We start from the raw sequence: 16,739 nt of genomic DNA on the forward strand, positions 1-16,739 counted from the left end.
ATGGTCCTCAGAAATTTTCTAGATTCCTGATAGGAGAGAGAAAAGTGAACTCACAGAGAGATCCAAGAAACTTGGGCCCAAATTTCTACTGCCTATCAGTAGAGCCTTGCTTCTCCACTGTCTCACCCTGTGAATTCAGGCCAATTAATGTTTCTAAGGACTCTTTTTTCAGTCCTTAGAAAACTTGGAATGATGATAATAGCTTGATCACAGGGTTTGTTGCAAGAATTAAAACATGTAAGTACCTATAACAGAACTTATATCATTTTAAGTGTTTCATAAATGGTGCTGTAGTTAATCTAAGTTTTATTGTTACAGAAAAGATATGTTCATGCCCCAAAAAAGGAAAATTGGCAAAATAACCTTGAACATAAATAAGGACATATTATTTCAAAATTTCACATTAAGACTTTGTATGAGCTAGTTACTACTGCATAATAAACTATCCCCAAACTCAGAATAGCGATTATTATTTTTCTCAGTCACTTGTGCATTAGCTTATCCAAGCTGGACTTTCCTGCTATAGGTTATGGATGTCAGAAACTGGCTTTTTGCTTTGGGTTAGAATCAAGTTTGTACCATTTACGTTTGTCCTGAGATTCAACCTGAGCCAGTGTTCCTGTTTGAAGGAAGCACTTTTTATAGTGATAATAAAAAAGTAAAACCTTAGATTCTCTTAAGGGAATATCATGAGTGTAGCTCAACATCAGGAGGCAGAAACATGCTCTTCAAACATCTTCAAAAGTCACATAGTGAAGAGAGTGGATGGAGGGAGGTGAGGAAACAGGACAAAGGATTTAGTTCACCTCAGGAGCCTCCTCAGATGCCATCCCCCACAGGATCCTCAGTTTTTTTCACTCTATTAATTACTTGACAGCTTTGTTTCATCCTCAGCTACCCTAGCCACAAGATCCAACTAATTTTCAGGCCATTCGATATGCCAAACACAGTAACAGAAGTCTCAAAATGGAGACGTTACTGGGCCCACTTGAGCAAATTGATGAACAATAGGAAGACAGTGTGTGCTTGCTCTCGGGGCACAAGATGGCACTTAACAAAAATACAGACCCTAAGTGGTCCTGCTGCCTGCAGTATTCCATAGTAAGTCATTGGCCACCACCCACCCTAAAGAGGCTAAATCTTGAACATATCAGTTGAGGGAGGAGGGATAATAGCATGTGCACCCTCTGTACCCCAAGCTTGTGTAGAAGAGATGGGACCAAATCATTCCACAGCTGGACTCTTCCCAAGAACAATTTGACATCCAAGTAAGGGTTTAACCCCATCTTAAGAAAAAAAACTACAGTTAATAGCTTTGAAAATACACAACTGAAATAAAAATTGTCACCAAAGTGGGTTCTTCAAATTTGAGATCAAAGTAATTGCCTGTGAAAGCTTCAATCATTCGAGTGGGACTGAATGCAGTGAGTGGACTGCAAGCTGCATTGATGAGGAGTTGGGACAACAGCAGGAAGGTCACTGGGAGGGAAGAAGAAAGTTTGTGTTTGCCATCACAAAACAAGAGTTGACTTGGGGAGCACAAAATTGTCCCCACCTCAGACTGGTCCCATGGGATGTCTCTCTGATGCTCAGAGTTTCTGAAAGGCAGTCTCTCTGAAACTCAGTATACTCTAGCAGTAGTGATGCAGTACTGCCTCCATTCACTGCATTACTCTGCTCAGAACATGTGGCCTTTCCAGCAACAAAGATAAAAAGCCTTGCATTCTTTCAAGGAGATAGGAAGTTAATGGTGTTATTTATTTATTTTTTTAAGAGTTCATGCCTTTTACAGGTAATTATTTGTCTTCCGGTTGGTTGAAACAATAGATCAGACAACATTTGCCACAATAATGCCGTCAAAGTGACTAGCCATAAAAACTGCAGCAACACATTCATCTGAAGGGCATTCCTGGTGGAGGCAACTGATTTCCCATTCTCGTCCATTTTGGAGTATTTCAGGAGAGCCAGTTTTACCTTCTTTCTCTTATGCTTATTCTTCTTCTTGTTGTAAGATTTCTTCCTTTTCTTAGCACCCCCAAAAATCTCAAAACATGATCAAGAGCTGAATCTCTTTGGATATTTTAGTCAGACAAAGTACACCTCTCTTCAATTTGCTGGCCAGAAAAGATCAATCTTTTGCCTATCTTGGGGAGGAATTCCTTCATTATCCTGGATTTTGGCCTTTACATTTTCTATCCTATCTGAGGATTCAACCATTATCCTGGATTTTGGCCTTTACATTTTCTATCCTATCTGAGGATTCAACCTGGAGAGTGATAGTCTTCCCTGTAAGGTCCCCTTCCCCACCTCCACTTCCTATAAGGTTTTTCACAAAATATGCATCTGAGAGTGAGGGAACAGAAGAAAGGGGTTAAATCTCAACTTCCCCCCCCCTTTTTAATTTTGGGACACACTCAGCTGTTTCCAGAGCTCACCCCTTTTTCTGTACTTAGGGATATAGAACCAGGAACACACTACCTGCAAAGTCAGCACCTTACCTAGGGTACTGTCTCTCCAGTTCAGAAGAGAGGATAAGATTATGGTGATAAAGAATTTTTTATTAGGGCTTGGGGACTGTGTAAGAAGCACTTAGACCCACAGTTCACAAGTCCAACAGGCCAGGCAGGTGGGTCAGGGAGACTGACAGCGCCTGGCTGGTGGAGAAAGGGGCCCCTGAGAGTGTAGATAGGTAACATAAATTAGCTAATAGGGTCTAGAACATTCAAGATTCATAAGACATAACAAGAGATGAGGCTGGAAAGGCAGGTGATATCCAGAGTCAGCTCCAACCTTGGAGAAGAATCACATAGTGACGTTCCTAACTCAGGTGGAGGGAAATGACTCAGGGCGCATCCTCCTTACTCACCTCTCTGTTTCCACAGAAGGGCCCCAAATACCTACTAGCCTTATCAATTCCAATTAACTTTTAGGTTCCAGAACTTTTAAACTTGAAGCATATTTCAGATTTCATTTCATTTCATTTCATCATCCTGTTATTCGTCGATTGCCTCGAGCAGGCCCCAGTAACGTCTCTTTCATCCTAGCCCTGAGATTATATTCAAGGCTCTTTAGGAGAATGAGACCCATCATTGTTACTGGTATTTGGCATATTTGGTACGCCACGGGGAGTTTGCCAGACTCTGCCCTGTGGGCAGGCTACATTCGATAGCCTGCAAGTTTGTCCAAAAAAAAACTTCAGATTTGGGTATGGAAAATTTCAGATTTGGGTATGGAAAATGTTCATATTCAAGGGTAGGGCTGCAGTTAGCTTCCAGCAACTGTGCATCGTCTATCCTGTCAATTCTCTATTCTGGAACTCTATCCTGAACTGCTCTGCTCATCCATACTGCTGTGGGTCCTTGAAAGCATTTCCTTCGTACTCTACCATCCCATGGTAGGGGCCTACAAAAAGAACAGCCCTGTCTAGAGAGGACACCTTTCTGTGAGGGGAACACAAGATCTTCCCAGCTGTGACACTCCCTGGAGGACCCAAGGTGACATTGAGAGTGACTGAAAGGTATGGACAAAGAGATACAGAGCAACAGCCACTAGTAAAACAGGTAAAATTTTACTTCCCACAGGGAGACAAGTGTGGTGATGCTCTGGGTTTAGGTTCACATCCTCTGCAGCCCTTGAACACCATCCCTGGACCAACTACAAAGCATAAAACAGCTACGTGAGAGACTAGGCCAGTGGCAGCAGAGAGAAGACATGCCATTTCCCAGAGGATTTCTAAGCCTGGGCTTTCAACCTGAAATAGATCTAGAGATGAAAAGGAGAGAAATCAATGGAGTCATGGAATTCTAGATAAACTAGAACATGAAGAGTCTGGCTAAGGAAGCAGTCTCTGCCCAGGTTTGGAACGGGATGAAGAAACATCAATAGCTGTGGGTGAGATGAATTGGTTTTTAAGTTGGAGCTGGCCACAGAAATATGCTTCTATATTCAGATAGTGCACCTAACACTTGATATTCCTACTCTGTGTGTTTTCTGCTCATTTAAGCTCTACAGATAGCCATGTGGAGGACTGCCTTTTCAGTATCACAGTATCCCCAGGAGTACCTGGAAAGAGGAAGGATATGTGCCAAATGGCAAAGCTCCATAGAACTAATTACCTAGGAAATTTCTGTGGGGGAAATGCATTGTGTTCCAGGTGTTACACGGAGTTTATAAGTCAGGACAAGCCCCTAATTTATGAGTCACAAATGAAAATATGGAATATGAAATATCTATTAGCCTCCTGTCTGAAGAGTCAGAATCACTTGTACAAATGGGCCCCCAACAATTGAGTACACCAGGTAGTAATGGGACCTTATCCTCCCCTCCCCACCTCTCAATCTTGAACTAGCAATCTCCATTCAGTGAACATTTGGATTTGGTTTTTGATTTTCCCTTTGGTTAAGTCTCAAGTGAGTCATTTGTTCCTTACCTGCTGTGTTCCAGACTTTCATCCAACTGCCAGATAGAGCTCTAGGCTACCTATTTTTCCTGCCAAGACTGACTATAGATCCTTTTTATGATAATATGATAATGAATGAATTGCAAATTAAAAGTAAACATGCAAATGCTTTATAATAAATATATAAGTATATATTAGCCATGAGTTAAGTAGAAACACTTTAAAATCAACCTCCATCAACTCTTCTTGGAGCCTCAGCTCCTTATCTGAGAATGTTCAAGTAGAAAGAGGAAAAGTCTTCCCTGGGCTATACCATTACACACATATAGGGAGGAGCATCTGATTTCTCAGTCAGCTTTCCTGTATTCTGACATGTGTTGGCAAAAAACTTGCACTCTGTCCAATGTCACCTTGCTACTTCTCACCTACTTGAGGAAATTATTCTAGAATTCTCCCCCTCTTCTCCTATACCATTTTTTTCTTTCTGGGAACCTATTAACATAGATAAAAACATTTAAAATACCTTAGGATGACACCAGGGAATTTCTTTTTGTGTAATTTTCCACTCTTTGAGTACAGGAAGAATCTGTGACTTGATTTTAAGGAATTTTACATGACCATGGTTATGGAGAAGATGTCCTGGATAAAAGCATATTTGTACACCTGACACAAAGGGCCTTGATCAAATTTCCTACTTCTGCTGACTTGAGGTCATTCTTAGTGGACCTGATCTAATCAGATGTAAGTCTTTTAAAACAGACTTTATCTTTTGCTAAGCAGGGAGGTTTTCCTACTGGTGTTGAAGTGAGCCATCAGGTTTTGAGAGGTTATGAGAGGTAATTGTGAGAGAGCTACAAGGCAAATAACTAAGAATGGTTCCTAGAAGCTGAGAGAGACCCAAAAGTGAGAGAAAAGAAGCAGGGGACTCAGACAAATACAATGTAAGCATGGAAGCGCCCATCCTAAAGAATGAACCTAATTCTTGCATGCCTCCTCTACTGTAGAGTTTATGGAAAGCGTGAAATAGTACTGGTATGGGGCTGGAGAGATAGCACAGCGAGTAGGGCATTTGTCTTGCACGCGACCAACTCGGGTTCGATTCCCAGCATCCCATATGGTCCCCTGAGCACCGCCAGGAGTAACTCCTGAGTGCAGAGCCAGGAGTAACCCCTGTGCATCACCAGGTGTGACCCAAAAAGAAAAAAAAAGAAATAGTACTGGTATAGTTCATGTATGTTACAGTGACGATAGCATAGCGGTAGGACATTTGCCTTGCACGCAGCCAACATGGCTGACCTGAGTTCGATTCCTCCGCCCCTCTCGGAGAGCCCTGCAAGCTACCGAGAGTTTCTCGCCTGCACGGCAGAGCCTGGCAAGCTACCCGTGATGTATTCCATATGCCAGACACAGTAACAACAAAGTCTCCAATGGAGACGTTACTGGGCCCACTCGAGCAAATCGATGAACAACAGGAGGACGGTGACAGTGAGTGAGTAAGTTAATGGCAATTTGTGACATGCAGTAGAAGACTAACACTGTGCATAAGCATGCTTGTTATTTCTTCCAAGAAAACTCCTCTGACCTCACTTCTGTTGAAGTACCACCCATTTTCTCTTTATCGTTTTCCAGCAAAAGCACTGAAAATAGTGGCCTGTCTTGTGTCTCAAATTTCTTTCAATGCTCTCGCAAACCCACTCCAATCAGGCTTTTGTCCCATCACTCCTCAGAAACTGCTCTTATCTGAGACACCAATGACCTCTATGTTGCCAAATCCAGTGGTAAATTCTCAGTTCTCAATTACTTGGCCCTTCAGCCGCATTTGGTAAAGCTGATCACTCTTTCCTTGTGTCAATTATTTTTCCCTTGCTGTCTATAACACCACAATTGTCTGGCTCACTTTCTATCTCTCTGTGGTTCCTTGTCAGTCTCCTTTGCTGTTACCCTACTCCCCCTGTCTTGGAAGCACAAAAATAATCCATTCTCAGTCACTACACTGCAGTCACTAGACCTGTTTTGTGCAGACTCATCTTTAAACACCTATAACTTGACAACTTTCCAATGTCCATCCCAGCCTAAACCTTTCACTCAAATTCCAGATTCATAAATAACTTTTCTCCTATTTGGGAGTCTGAGCATCTCAAGCTCAATATGTCTAAAATGGAGGTCCAGATTCCTATACTTGTGTCTAATTGAGCATTAAAATGTGCTTTCTAAAATGGAATTCCAGATGCCTGTGTTTGGGTGTCCAATGAACATCTCTAATTCAGTCTGTCTAAAGTAAAGTGACAGAAGGCGGTCTTTTGAATATATGTTGTTGGGAAAATTGATAAACTATATGCAAAAGAATAAAACTAGGCCAATATTTAATACCAAACACAAAACTTTAACTTGTAATGAATAAAAGATTTAAATATGAGACTTAAACCCATCAAATGCATAGAAAAAATAATACACGTGGAAAATATAGACAATATCTTCCTTGACAATGACTTTTGGCTATGTTTTGGGGGATGCACTCCAACAGTAAGGGAAATAAAACCAGAGAATAACAAATAGGACAAATCAAACTTATGCACAGTGAAGCAATACTCAACAAAATGAAAAGGTAGGGGGCAGGACCAAGACGACCAAAAGGAACAGTTCTATGAGCAAGTCTGTAACAGCAACACACACAAAAACATAGAAACAGAACTGAACACAGTATCCTCCATGGTTGTCTCACTGAGAAAATTAACTGGAGAATTCAGTGATCACCTCAGGGAGAATTTCTGTGGAAGATAGAACTGTGGGAAAATTCAGAGAAAATAGATACTTCCTTTGGGTGAGGGGAGGGAAGCAGGGACCAAAAGAGATGATGGACTGGCAATATAGTACTGGACATTAAATGCCAACCTAAGGCAAGATGAGCAATGAATGCAAAAATTTTACAGAACTTCAACTTTATACCAGCATTTTCTCTGTCAAAACCAAACTTGGATCTTTTTTGAGCCCAACACCATATCTGGCACCCCTGGCTCAAGCTGGGAGCATTCATTCCTTCCTAACAGAGTTGACTCAACAAGTTCACAGTGGGATGCTGAAAACAACAATTCTTAAAAATAAAATCAAAATTTGCCTTCTACTGGAACCCACTAAGTAAGAAAAGAATCTCAGGACTTGCTAAACCCAATATAGGGCAGGTTCACACTTTGGTTAAGACTGTGGAGCAGCCACTCCTGAATTGATACTCAGAGTCACAGCCTTTTCCCAACGTGGACACAGGCTCAATCCTGCCTAACAGGCTTAAAGCCTTGGCACAGTCCAAGACAACTGTTTTCAACCTCGACTCCACCCTCACAGAGCCACAGCCTTGATTTGCAGCAACCCAACAGCATTATTGTCTTGGCTCCATCCTATAGACTTATAGCTGTGGTACTCTCTGACAAGTTTGTACCCCCTCAGTGGCTCAGAACAAAAGGAAACTTCCTCAGTATGGATTGCACCAGACAAAATTCCAACATAAGATAGAGGAAAATGTGTTTAGAGGCCTCACAGAGGTTCAGTTTTTTACTTGAACCTGCTGGGTTAAAAAAAGACTAGGAACTGGAAGTCCCAGTACTGATACTATGCAATTGACTGCAGTCTGCAGGTGGGAGCATCAATTCCCAAGGCCAAAAATGGGAAATGTAGTCCCAAAGACAGTAGCAGATAGCAGACATCCCAGAGGTGCACATAACGCAGAGCTACAGGCACTAGAATGATTTTTGCTAACATTTAAGAAATTCTCATAAGGCATTTTGTGGCCTCTAGAAATCAGTGAAATCTTAGATTCTAACAAGATATTGCAAACAGGAGCACCAAATTGTTACACAGGCCAGCTAGAAGCTAGGACTCCACTCCTAGCTTCCCCAAAGTACTAGGTTTAATGAAAAGCACAAGTAATTTAGCCATATCAATAAATGGGGACAGAAGCTCAAGAAAGTTCCTTCTAACTATGTCAAAGTTTTCTAAATTGCCTAAAGATAACTTCAGAATAATATCCTCTCAGTGTTCACTGAACTGAGAAACCATTGAAAAATAGAATAAATAAACTGAAACAAATGTTTAGGAAAGATGATAAAAGAACTTATTCAAACAAAAATAAAGGATCTAAAAAGTACAGTTATTGGATGTAATAATATTTGTATGTATGATTTGCATGTATATACCAATAAAATGGGAATCTTTCCTAATACCTTTCATGAAGTCAACATTGCCTTAATAACAAAATAAGTTAGAAAGTTATAGACCAATGTATCTGATGAACATGCAAAGGTTCTCAAATTTAGTGAGCTAAATCCAACATATTAAGAGGATCATATACTATGAACAAATGGGATTCATTATAATGATGTCAATCAATCTATTCAAATCAATTAATTGAATATACCATATGAACAGGAGGATCAATGAGAGCCATATTAACTTACCAGTAGAAACAGAAAAAGCTTTTTACAAGTTTCATCACCTATTCATGATAAAAATTCTCAAAAAAATGGTATAAAAGGAATATACAATACAGTAATTACAAATGAAACAGCCAATATCATACTCAACAGTGAAAAATGTAAAGACTTCCCCCTGAGATCAAGCACAAGACAATAATGTCCACTTGCTCCCTTGTTAATCAATTTGAATTTGGAATTTCCCAGCACAGAAATCAGGCAAAAAGGAAAAACTCAAAGGTATCTAAATAACCTCCCCACCTCGCCTTGGTTTATTTGTTTTTGTCTTGGGACCACACTTACAGTTGCTAAGAGCTTACTTCTAGATCTTCACTCACCGATTACTCCTGGTGATGCTTAGGGAACACATAGGGTTCTGGGATCAAAGCTGGCTCAGCCACATAAAAAGGAAGCACATCACTTGCTTTACTGTCTCTTCATCCTTAAGGATCCAAGTAGAAAAAGACGACAAGATCTGTAATATCCTAAGGATTCCACTAAAAACTCTCATAAACAATATAAAAACAAACACTGTCCTCCCATTGTTCATCAATTTGCTCGAACGGGCCCAGTAACGTCTCCATTTTGAGACTTGTTGTTACTGTGTTTGGCATATTGAATACATCACAGGTAGCTTGCCAGGCTTTGCTGTGCAGGCGAGATACTCTCAGTAGCTTGCCAGGCTCTCAAAGAGGGGCGGAGGAATCCAACCCGTTTGGATTTCTTAAGGAAATAAAATAGACAATACAACTTTAAAGTGCCCTAAAACATAAAATACAGAGAAATCAGCAAAGGATTTGAAGACTTATAGATTAAAAACAAACTTTGAGTCACTGCTAGGAGAAATAGAAAAGAATACAAAGAAATGGGAAAATATTTTATGTTCATGAGTTGGAAGACTTAATATTGTCAAATTGATTGTTGCACTCAGAGCATTATAAAAACTTCATCAAAATTCTGATGGCATTTTTCAAAGACTTAGAAGAAACATTACAAAACTTTCCTTGGGGCCACGAATCTCTCAAATATTCCAAGAAGTTCACAGAAAAAACAGAGTATGGGAGGTGTTTTTTTTTTCTGACTGTACATTATAAAACTATAGTAATTAAAACTGTGTGGCTTTGGAAATAAGATAGATTCTCAGACCAATAAAAGGGTCCAGAGACAAATCCTTGAATATATGAACAGTTATTCTACAAATGAGCTGTATTCGTGAAGTGGAGCAAGGAAAATTTCGATAATTTTTGCTGGCAAAACTGGAGAGACATATACATTAACAATGGAATTGGGTCCTCATTTTATACCATACATAAAGATTAATTCAAAGTCTATTAAAATTCTCAAGATTAGACCAGAGTTCACAAATACACTGAAAAGAACACAGGCAAAAAAATCTAGGATATGAACTTCAGAAGTGTTTTCAATGATTTAGCTCCATTGGCAAAGAAAACAAAAATAAACAAATGAGAATACGTCAAATCAAAAAGATTTTGCATGGTAAAAGAAACTCAGGCTAAAATTTGAAAAGTCTTCACTGAATGGGAGGATATATTTGCATACCATTTATAAAATAAGGTGCGGATATTAAAGCCATATAAAGTACTCAAAAATCTAACTACGACAAAAACCAATAACCCAATTAAAAATAGGGATAGAAGAACAGATGCTTCCCTGTAATGGACATTTTGACAGCTGTAGGCATAGGAAAAAGCGTAGCGTCACTTATTTTCTTTTTTTTTTAATTTTTTCAAGAATGTTTATTAGATTTTTCCTAAAATATATTATTTATTTATTTTTTAGTAGTGAAAACACCATGAGGTACAGTTATAGACTTATAAATTTTCGTGCTTGGGTTTCAGTTATACAATGATCAAGTACCCATCCCTCCACCAGTGCCCATCCTCCCCCACCACGGGTCCCAGCATCCCTCCCACCCCCCATCCCCTCCGTCCCACCCTGCCTCTGTGTCAGGGCATTCCCCCTTGTTTTCTCTCTCTTCTTTTGGGTACTATGTTTTGCAAGAGAGGCATTGAGTGGCAACCATGTTTGGTCTATAGACTACTTTCAGCATGCTTCTCCCACCCTGCGAGGATCCTCACAACACCCTTTATTTGGTACTCTCTTCTCTATCTGAGCTTCCTTTTCCCCTAGCACGTGGTGTCACTTATTTTCATAGAAATGCAGCTCGAAATAACAATGAAATATCATCTCAAATCTAAGAAAATGTAATATATCAAAAATAATAGAAACAACCATTATTAACAGGAATGTGAGAAAAAGGAGACCCTCATGTACTGTTGGTAGGGATGTTTTCTGGTTTAGCTTCTATGTAAAGTAATTTGAGGTTTCTCATGGAAATAAAAATTCCATCACTGTATCACCGTATCACTGTTGTCCTGTTGTTCATCAATTTGCTTGAACAGGTCCCAGTAATGTCTCCATTTGTCCCAATCCTGAGATTTTAGCAGCCTCTCCTTACTAGTCCTTCCCAATGCTGCCATATTGGAAGTTCTTTCAGGGTCAGGGAATGAGACCCATTATTGTTACTGTCTTTGGCATATCCCATATGCAAAGGGTAGCTTGCCAGGCTCTGCTGTGCATAAGCAATAATACATAAGCGATATGTATATGCATATGTATATGGAATATGTGTATGACACAAAAAACAAGACAAAAACTATTTTCATATTTGTGTTCTTTGCAGTACTAAGTACAACAGGCAGGATATTGAAATAATCCAAATGTCCAATGATGAATGGATATAGAAAGTTGTCCTATATATTCACAATGGAATATTACTCAGCTATAAGAAAAGACTAAATCATGCCATTCACTGCAACTTGGATGCAACTGGAGAGCATCATGTTAATCAAAATATGTCAAGGGGAGAGACAAATACTGGATGATATCACTCATCATGCCACCCACATGGCAGAGCCTGGCAACTACCCAGAGTATATTCAATATGCCAAAAAACAGTAACAAAAAGTGGGCCTCGTTCCCCAGACCCTGGAAGAGTCTCCAGTATGACAGCGTTGAGGACGAACAAGGAGAAGCTGCTAAAATCTCAGGGCTGAACTAGGCTGCCAAAACAAAGAAGAACTAAAATGGCTATCTGCACTTTTAATGCACGTACGCTGGCATTGGAAGCATCCATTGAGGACCTGATGGTGCAAGCACAAAAGACCAAGTACAATGTCATTGGATTGACTGAGATGAGAAGGCATCGATCACATCATGCCTTTCTCAACACTGGAGAAGAAGTGTTCCTTGGAACATGTGACGGTAGAGGTGGTGTTGGTGTCCTTGTCAACACAAACTTGGCCATGAGCATTGATTCTTTTGGATGCCTAGCAACCTGAATCAGACGCTTACGTTTGAATAGATGTGACTCATTGCCAACAGTTTCTATCTTTGTCACCTACGCACCAACATCCAACTACGATGAAGAAGAAATTGAGAAGTTCTACATGGAGCTGGAGAAGTTCTATAAAGAAGACCACACCTTCTACAAGGTCATTGTCGGTGATTTTAATGCCAAGCTAGGACCAGGAAGGTCGCCCAAAGAACTCCACTTTGGAACCCATGTCATAGAATGGAACGAACAGGGTGAGAGACTGTCTGAGTTAATTATGTTGGCCAAGACCATCCAAGACCTTCACAGTTCAAGAAGGCCAAATTTAAACGTTGAACATGGGAGTATCCCGGTGGAGAGTTCCACAACCAACTTGATCACATCATATTCTTTTTTTTAAAAATTTTATTGAATCACCGTGAGATAGATACAAGCCTTCATGTTTTGATTACAATCACACAATGATCAAACACCCATCCCTCCACCAGTGCACATTCCCCACCACCAATATCCCCAGTATACTCCTCCTTTCCCACCCTCCCCCTGCCTCCATGGCAGACATGATTCCCCATAATCTCTCTGTACTTTGGGGCCTTATGGTTTGCAATACAGACCCTGAGAGGTTATCATGATTACTCCTTTATCTACTTTCTGCACACATCTCCAATCCCGAACGATTACTCAAGCCATCATTTTCTTAGTGATCCCTTCTCTATTCTAGCTGCCTTATCCCCTTTGTGCATGAGGCCGACTTGCAGCTATGGAGCAATATATCTGTCCCATGTATCTACTATCCGTAGGTGTCAGCCTCATGTTATGTTGTTTTATACTCCACAAATGAGTGCAGTCCTTCCATGTCTGTTCCTCTCTTTCTGACTCATTTCACTTAGCATGATATTCTCCATGTCTATCCATTTTTAAGCAAAGTTCATGACTCATCTCTCCTGACAGCTGCATAGTATTCTATTGTGTAGATGTACCAAAATTTCTTTAACCAGTCATCTGTTCTAGGGCACCTGGGTCCTTTCCAGATTTTGGCTATTGTGAACAGTGCTGCAATGAACATATATAGGTATAGATGCCATTTCTACTGTGCTTTTTTGCATCCTCAGGATATATTCCCATAAGTGGTATTGCAGGGTCATATGGAATCTCGATTTCTAGTTTTTGAAGGACTGTCCATATTGTTTTCCAGAAAGGCTGGACTAGTGGGCATTCCCACCAACAGCGAAAGAGTGTCCTTTTTTCCCTACATCCACACCAACACTGCTTGCTTTTGTTCTTTTGAATGTATGCCAGTATTCATGATGTGAGATGATATCTCTTTGTTGTTTTGATTTGCATCTCCTTGATGGCTAGTGATGTGGAGCATTTTCTCTTGTGCCTTTTGGCCATTTGTATTTCTTTTTTGAGGAAACTTCTGTTCTTTTCTTCTCCCCATTTTTTATGGGGTTGGAGGGTTTTTCTTGTACAGCTCTACTAGTGTCTTGTATATCCTGGATATTAATATCAGATGAGTATTGGGTAAATATTCTTTCCCATTCTGTGGGCTCTTTCTGTATTTTGGTCACTGTTTCTTTTGAAGTGCAGAAGCTTCTTAGTTTGATGTAGTCCCATTTGTTTATGTTTGCTTCCACTTGCATGGTCAGTGCTGTTTCATCCTTAAAGAGATCACATCGTATTCAATGGACGGTTTTGCCTGATCGATGTCCCTGTTGTCCCAAAATTTCAAACGGGATCAGACCACTGTCTCCTTTCTGCAAAATTCTACTTCATGGAGCAGGTAGAAAGGGCTGCAAAGTTTAAGAAGAGAACTCCCAGAATGACCACCAACTGGGAACTCTTTGGCACTATTGCAGCAATTTGGGAAGATGCTGTCGTTGACAATATCAGCAAAGAATAGAATTGCACCTTCATAATTGTGCAAGGAATGCCAAGAGAGAGAAAGCCACAAAAAAAAGCCTGTCTTCAGAATCTTTCGAGCTCATTCACCAATGTGGTTTGGTGTGAGCCTCAGGCAATCGCAAGCAAACATCCAAGCTCGCAAAGCTGAGCAGAGAAGCAAGAAAGGAAGACCTCAAAGAAAGAAGAGCAGCAGTGTTGGCTGATGTGGCAGAACCCGGGAAAAGTATTCACAATGCCCACCTGTCCTTCGCCAACTAAGATGACTGCCCTCCAACATCCTGATGGATCTATCACATCTTCCAGAAGGGCAATGGAGAAAGTTATCTATGACTTCTACTTGGATTTCTTCGATAGCCACATCCACCTGCCCATATACCAAATTCCTCAGGATGGATATGTCGTTTCCAGCATTCTCCCTTCTGAAATCCAACATGCCATTTCATTGGTAAAGAAGCGTACAGCATCCTCTCCAGACAAGGTCAGAGCTGAAAACCTGAAGAATCTGCTGCCAGTATTCATCAATTCACTGGCTCCGCTCTTCACACGCTACCTGTCTGCCAGGTTCCGTCCCAATGGAAAACCAGCAGGACCATCCCGCTGTACAAGAATAGATACATCCAAGACATCAGCAACTATTGCCCAATCTGCCTTTTGTCTGTCATCTACAAGTTATTCACTTAAGTCATCCTGAATAGGATTGGCAGAACACTAGATGAAGGACAACCATGCGAGCAAGCTGGTTTCTGAAAAGGATTCAGCAGATCGACCATATCCACAAGGTGACCAAGCTTATTGAAGTGTTGCAAGAGTTCAAGACGCCCTTCTACCTAATATTCATTGATTTAAAGAAGACAGGAGACTCCTGCCCCCGCGCCTGACTGTCCTCACTGGGGCCCCTTGGAGGGGAGCGGGTTGAGCTTTCCTCCCCGCCCTGACCAGGGCTCCGGCAGCAAAGACCTCCAAGACCAGCCACCACCATGCTGAGACCACTCTCTGCACACATGAAGGTACTGGCAGAGGGACAAAGTCACGCGGGTTCCGGGGCCGAGACCTCCAAGCCTACTCGGATTTGGGCCGAGCATCCTCCACCCAGATCCTCCAAATTCCAGTAGGCGGGGATCACACCCACCAACTGGCCCCCTGGCGCCGTGTAATCCCATCAATGGCCAAGACTCAGAGACTATAAAAACCAGCTCCCGGAAGAGAACAGTGCAGTCTCCTGCCCCCGCACCTGACTGTCCTCACCGGGACATCCTATTATGACATCTTATTATCTCATTCCTACTTTAGACAATCTGACAGGCTACCGAATGTAGCCTGCCCACACGGCAGAGTCTGGCAAACTCCCCGTGGCGTACCCAATATGCCAAATACCAGTAACAATGATGGGTCTCATTCTCCTAAAGAGCCTTGAATATAATCTCAGGGCTAGGATGAAGGAGACTTTACTGGGGCCTGCTCGAGGCAATCAACGAATAACAGGATGATTTGTGATTATGATTGTGATAAAGAAGGCATTTGATTCTGTTGAGACTGAAGTGGTCATCGATGCTCCAGCCAAATAGGGCGTTCAAACTCAATATATCAGGATCCCCTGTGAGCTGTATTATGGATTCACCACCAGAATCTCACCATTCTACAAGGAAGTGATCATCTCGACGTAAAGAGAGGGGATTGGCAGGGTTATACCATTTCACTGAAACTCTTCAGTGCCACCCTCGAGAACATCATGTGACAACTGGAATGGGAAGAAATGGGAATGAAGATAGGTGATTGGCAACTACACCACCTCTGCTTCGATGATGACATCATTCTAATAACACCAAACATTAGCCAAGAGGCACAAATGTTGGCCGACTTCGTCCGTGAGTATGGAAAGATCAGACTACAGTTGAATCTCATGAAGACAATGTTCATGAGAAACAGACTACTTCCTGACATGCCATTTGCTCTCAACAGAACGAACATCTCTGAATGCAGCATTTATATGTACCTGGGTCGAGAACTCAACATGACAAATGACCTGGCACCTGAACTGCGCAGGAAGAAGAGAACAGTGTGGAACACCTTCAAAAACATTGAATAAGTGGTTAAGAGGACAAAGAACCTCCAGCTCTGGGCACATATTTTCGACTCCATTGTTCTTCCTGCACTGACATATGCCTCAGAGACCTGGGCCCTATGAAACAAGATGAGAATGTTATTCGGGTCTCCCAAAGAGGAATTGAAAGAGCTATGCTTGGAATATCATGTTTCACTCAAGTGAGAGAAGGAATCCGGAGTTCTGACCCCTGTTGACGATCAAGAATCAGGGACGCTGTCTTGTTTGCCAAGGCGTCAAAAATCAGATGGGCCGGAAATGTAATGTGATTTAGAGATGAACGATGAACTAGAGCTTTTACCGACTGGATTCCACGGGACGGCAAAAGAACACGTGGCCACCCGCCTACGAGAAATGGTTAGACTTCTTTGTCAAAACCCTGAACAAATGGTTCGAGGCTCTTGTGTTCCTGGAGTGAGCAGAAGCCATTAGGCTACACTAGCACGCGACAGGGACAAATGGAGATGTTACTGGCGACTGCTCTAGCAAATCGATGATCAAAGGGATGACAAGTGA

At 41.4% G+C, this 16,739-nt stretch overlaps 1 pseudogene; it reads right to left on the bottom strand.

The window, feature by feature from the left end:
- Positions 1–1,796: 1,796 nt before the first annotated feature.
- LOC130028086 (ubiquitin-40S ribosomal protein S27a-like) overlaps positions 1,797–16,739 on the bottom strand; it is a 53,904-nt pseudogene continuing 38,961 nt past the window's right edge.

The sequence above is a fragment of the Sorex fumeus genome, unplaced genomic scaffold (genome assembly GCF_029834395.1).
Source record: "Sorex fumeus unplaced genomic scaffold, SorFum_2.1 ptg000039l, whole genome shotgun sequence".
NCBI classification, from domain to species: domain Eukaryota; kingdom Metazoa; phylum Chordata; class Mammalia; order Eulipotyphla; family Soricidae; genus Sorex; species Sorex fumeus.